The following is a 5,970-nucleotide window of genomic DNA, read 5'->3' on the forward strand; positions in this document are numbered from 1 at the left end:
GTGTGAATTTTGGACCAGCTCTTACCACATCGGACAGAGCATGGGGGCATAGTTATTGGTCACAGGTTGGCATGTCATGTCAACTAGGGGTGTCAATGGATTACTAAATAGGCTAAAGTTTTGGCCAAACACTCAGGATCTTTCTACTCTTTTTTTTTCTCTTTTTCCTTCAGTTGATTGTGGCCCATTGCAGTATTTTGCTTCTTGACCATCTACCGTCAAAATTGAGATATTTGATTATGGTCCATCCTTGGTGGGACACAACAGACTAGTGGTCTAGACTACTGAAGCATGCGCCTCGCCAGAATTGAAAACCCATATTTTGGAATGTCCAACTTCATTAAATGGTATTTCCGATTAACATTTCTTTGCAAAATTCAAATGCATGAGATCCTAACTTTCCAATTGGAGGACATCAAATGGAAGGTTAAAAGGAAAGTAAAATTCAACGGCTGAAATCAGACATCGAGGTTCTAGCTCCCCGACATGCCACCACACACTGACATGGCACAGATGCAAGACCCAAGCTATCCATCAGGCGTGCCCGGCAGAGATTTTGCCATGGTGCAAGAATCACACAAGTCAGCTCATTAGATCAGCAAGAATATGTAAGAAATGGACAGTTGAAAACTGTTGGCTTAGAGTCTACATCAATGTACTTGTGTGGTCCACCTAATGCATTGAGCAGCCTGATTCTTCCACCAGGGACACATACTGCCAGCATCATAGACAGCTTTGATCTGAACTCAAGGAAATGATTCAGTTGAGTTGTCAACTCGGCATAGGTGGATCGTTACCATCCATCTCATGGACCTAAGGTTGGATGGCCCGCATTTCACCTAGATGGAAGCACAGACCAGATTCTTCTACATGTGGCCGTACATGCATACATGTTTGAGATACAAACCGTCCATCTGGTGGATGCATTGGCACAAAAATAGGCCGTCCACTCCTCAGGCGGGCCCTAGCGTACTAAAAGTCTAAAACAAATGGACAGTTAAAAGACAGTTGGTTGAGTTTTTTTAACTGTCTAGTTCTTTAATATAGACTCCCTGATGAGTAGACCAGTCTGAATTTTGGGCCAGGAATCCACATGGTGGGGCACATCTGAGGAGTCAGGATCTACACACGAATGGAATTAGCTCTATTATCTGTCCATAAATGATTGTGCAATCACATGTGCAAGTAATTGGAATATGTGAGCAGATTAAAAGGCCAAGATTTATTCAGATCATGATAAGTGTATGCTGCGAACATCTTATTCAGAAACAGAAAGTCTTCCTCTCTGCATATCAATCAACTCAATTGAAGGAAAAGAAGTTCCATCCTCGAAGAACATCAAAGAACTCAAAAAGAATATCAGATGACTTAAAAGAGCTAAAGCTAATCAAGGTCACTAAATCGAAACTCATAGGTGAATGCAACCACACCTTCAAGATTCAGAACGGGACTTGAGTATAAAATTCTGGCGGCTGATGGGGTTCATCACGACTGGAGGGCCCGCCGTGCGGGGCCACGCCTGAAACTTCTTATCTGTCTCTTCCCACCACTCCTTGGAGGCCACAGTGTTTGGGGTGGTACCTGGGGTTCCAACTCCCACAAAGTGAGATAACCGCGAAAGCTAACAGTTGTCAGTAAAAAAGAAGAAGCTTCAAATAGAGATTGCTTTAGGCTGCGTTTGGCAGCACAAATGAATTGAATTGAGAATAATTCAGTTCAAACAAGAGGAAGTGGCACTAACTATAAGTAGCTCTCAGATTGCAGTTGCATTACTTTGAAGTTCAACTTGGAAACAATGTAACTGCAATTTGGGGCAGTCCCTTGAATCGAACACCAAGGAAGGTCATACCAACTTGGTCATTCCCACTTTCTTGAGCTAATTTTTACAATTCAATTCAATAGTGCATCCAAACACACCTTTAACTGACCTCCAAACAACTTCTTGTCAGAGATCAATGCATCCAACGAAAATCCAATGGCAGTGGCTACCATCATGGATCCAATGACGTATTTTCCTGCCATAACTCTCAAACTGCACAAGTTCGAAAATCCCAACTTAATTGATTTTGATACATCACATTTAACTTTCGTATCACATAAGGAATGGTGGACACTCATGGATAACAAAAAGACTCCTGTCATTAGATTTTAGTTAAGGGGCTGTTTGGGTGAGGGATTTGGGCAGGGAATTTGTGAAACCCATGAATATTACAAACCTTCCCTCTTTTTTCTCTCTTTTTCTTTTTCTTTATCTTTTTTTGTTAGGGGTTTTCCAAATCCATGGACTTCCAAAATCCACACCTACATGAATCCATGGATTTGTGGCAAATTCAACCTCCAAAACTGAAAGACACTGCAAATCCTCAAAATGAGAGACTCTTTTAATACTATTAAAAAAAAAAAAAAAAGATATTCCCTTAAATAAATGTTCTAACATTGCAATAAATGCCCCCTTGGATCCATGGATTTGTTATTTATTCTCGAACAGTGGACTCTGGAATTTTCCAAATCCGAATCCAATGCAAATCCATGAATTTAACATGTTGATGGATTTACCAATTTCGCATTCTCATTTCGCTGATCCCAAACAGGGCGTAAATTTATGTAATCATGTGAAGCACTAAAAACTGTTTCTTCAACTTCCGAAACTCCTTCCTCTACCAACTTACAGGAAGAAGAGGGTCCCTACTCATGACTCAGTCGTAGACTCTGTGAGTTTCAACACTGAGGTCATAGGTTCGAGTGCCCATTGTGGTGTGTGTGGGTGTGAGTGTCTGTGAAAAAAAAGTTTCCAGGAAGAAGATGACAAGAAAATACACGATCTTTCCATAATGGTCTATAAAAAGGTTTCTTACCAACAAAATTGAAGACATTGTCTTACCAACTTTTTTCTCGTTATGATTGAGATCTCTAACCATTATAAATTCAATGATGACATAACAAGACACAAGTATCATGCAACCAAATCATATCCGCAAATATGTAACATGACATCCTGTGGCAACCGCATAGCACTCTGTTGCAGCCCAAATGGGATTCCACTAGCAACAAGAAAGTGGGCCATGTGAAAGATATCTTGGAAATAACTGAATTATGCATCAGGTAAGAGTCACGGTTTGGCGAATAAGAGTAACCATAACTAATGGAAATAACTGAATTATGCATCAGGTATATATATAAAAGATATCTTGGATGGTGAAAATGCATTTGGAAGATGATAACTCCTAGTTTAAAAATAGAAAAAAGAAAAAAAGAATGCAAATGAGCTAAAACAAGCATAGGAATTGTCGTATTATAAAGCTAAAGCAAGTGTCAAAATCACGGATCAATGAATTGTGTTTATTGCATTGAAAGCATTACTGGTCCCAATCCCATATAAAGGAGGGTTGCGTCAGGTTGGCAGTTGGCGTAAAACCTCAACCACAACTTTTATCACGAGTATTGATAATTTGACATTTAAAGCTAATAGAGTAGAATGGCAGAACATGATTCATGTAGCCGCCCCAATTAATTAGGAAAGTTTTAGATGACGATGATGATGAGAGTGGAATGGTGGAACGGGATTCATTTAGTTGAACAGAATTAGCTCAGACAAGGCTTAGATGATGACGACGATGACTGTGTATGGCATTGGCGTTAATCCGGAGAGGACTAGATTATACCTTCAAATTTTCTAGAGTTTAGGAGTTATGCCTATCAATTTTATGAAAATCAAACTTCTTCATATCTTCGCCACCAAACTTGTCTAAATTGAAATGGTAATATATCTACACTTAAACTCAGGCCTGGAAGTAATGCGGTTGATGGTCCAGTGCCTGGGTAAAGGAGGGTTGATGTCAACCAGTCGTTGAACTTTTGCCAAACAATCATGAGAATTTTTGTTTGGAATTGTGAATTGGTGCTGCTCAAAGAGAGAGAGATGTGGCAAGTAACTAGAGAAGGTTATGATGATGATGAGATAGGTGAGGAGCCATCCCAAATCCCACCCCAACCACCCAGCTACATCAAAGAAGCCCAATCACATAGCAACCCTTTTCCAAAGATCGAGCCCGACCACGCAGGAGTTATAGACAAGTGGACGGTTCAATCAATCAAATTTTAGAACACCCATTAGGTCAAGGCCACACTTCATGATCCAATGATCCTATCCATCCAAAAGTCAGTCATAGTTTTAATGATAAATGATCCCACGCAACATTGTATGTTAACATACAACATCTTTATTTCTGCTTATGTATCACTGCATTGGAACATCCAAGTCGTGAAAAGGGTGGAGCATACTGTGAAGATCATATGGAGCGAAATGGAATGATCCACTCATCAGTTGGGCCATAAACATACGTCCAGTCAAACCATCAGCTGCACATTGATTTCAGTGTAGCCTGCTTGATGAATGTCCCAACCCAGTTTTCATTCCAGCCGATTTTTAATACATGGGCAAGCTTTCAAATGGCTCAGATGTTATACTAAAGTGACCCATTAGTGGAAATTAAAACGTTGTATGTTAAGTTAACATACAATGTTGTATCTGATCATCTCTCATTTTTAATAGCAATCTGTTTAATCTCCTTTATTCTCTAAATGGCCCATTGGAAGAATCATTCTTGCCATACAACCTACAAATTGATTAATCTCCTTTATTCTATCCTTAGTCGAGTCAGGAGGTACAGTTAAATGACTCGGTGACTTGGACCACCTTGTTTTGTCTTGAGTCAAGACACGACTCACTCGAGCCTGAAGTGACTTGGGGTGTTGAACCAGATCGGGTCCGACCGAATCTGAGTTGACTCGGATGAGTCCCAACAGACTCATTTGAGTCTTAAGACCACGTCAGGGGTGACTCTCCGAATTGGGCCAAGTCAGGAATATTTTGAGAACAGACTCGTGGTGCCGAACCCGTTCAGACTCGGCTGATTCGACAATCCATTCATGAGAAACGATTCCAGCCACAAAAATCGACGGACATTGTTGGAGAAAACTATCATCAGATCTCCAAAAGGTAAATGAAAGACGAATTATAGGGTCCTGATGCACGTAACTCAGGCATTTGGGCCATTTCTTGTAAATCCAGACAATTGCGCAGATGGTCCCTCCATGGATGGGGTTTTCCTTCCAGAATCTCCCTGATCTTAAGATCTGACCCTCCAATTAGTGGACCACAAATTGACGGTAACGAGAAAAGAACACTTCAACTGCCTGGCGAAATGGCCAACGATTGGATGAGTAAGATCTATTGATCCATGATATTTTCATAGAATCGCCACCATCCACGGTAGGCCCGATCAGGTTAACCGTCTGGATCAGCGAACCACAGCGCGCATAGCTCTTGAGAACCGTCATCAGATCATGCAGTTGAAGAAACACAGGGTTATCGTACGGATTACCAATACCAAACCATAGAAAAGAGATTTTTCTGAAGATGAAGGTTAGTTACGCACCTGCGCACGGTAGACTGCAGAGGAAACAAACACCTGAATTGCTGGAACGGAACAGAGGATGATCGGCAAAACCCTTTTTTGATTTGGTTCTTATATTGTTGGGGGTAGAAGAAGACGCGGATTTCCTGCGAAAGTCTTTCGCAGGAAGTTCCTGCGCCGGGAACCTAGGTGGGGCCCACTGTGATGTTTGTGAGAAATCCTACCCGTCCATCCGTTTTTTGAGTTAAATTCAGGATTTAAAGCCAAAAATGAACCATTTCCAAAATCTCAAGTGGGCCAAAAATGTGATAATTGAAAGTCCACGGTTGAAATATTCGTGGCAGAAGTTTCGAGTCATGCTAATATTTGTGATTTCAGTTGATCCCAGACTCCCAGTAGGAATGGATGGCTTGTAAACGTCACTGTCGAACCCAGGTAGATTTTAACGGTAGGAATTTCCCTAACCACATTTTCCTGTAGTACGGCCCACTTGAGCTTTGAATACGGTTCATTTTGGCATCATGTCCTGAAATGAACTCAAAAAACAGACGGA

The 5,970-nt window shown here is 41.0% G+C and overlaps 1 long non-coding RNA gene across 2 annotated transcripts; it reads right to left on the bottom strand.

Annotated features, from left to right (window-relative positions):
* Positions 1–1,199: 1,199 nt before the first annotated feature.
* Positions 1,200–5,590, bottom strand: LOC131222576 (uncharacterized). 2 transcript variants are annotated; one of them, XR_009160113.1, is made up of 4 exons: positions 5,439–5,590; positions 1,929–2,032; positions 1,431–1,581; positions 1,200–1,346 (listed from the first exon to the last, which is right to left on the bottom strand). It is a non-coding gene; the product is annotated as an uncharacterized LOC131222576 (long non-coding RNA). The 2 variants fall into 2 exon arrangements; XR_009160112.1 differs by having other exon boundaries at positions 1,200–1,581.
* Positions 5,591–5,970: the final 380 nt, after the last annotated feature.

Source organism: Magnolia sinica, chromosome 13 (genome assembly GCF_029962835.1).
Source record: "Magnolia sinica isolate HGM2019 chromosome 13, MsV1, whole genome shotgun sequence".
NCBI classification, from domain to species: Eukaryota; Viridiplantae; Streptophyta; class Magnoliopsida; order Magnoliales; family Magnoliaceae; genus Magnolia; species Magnolia sinica.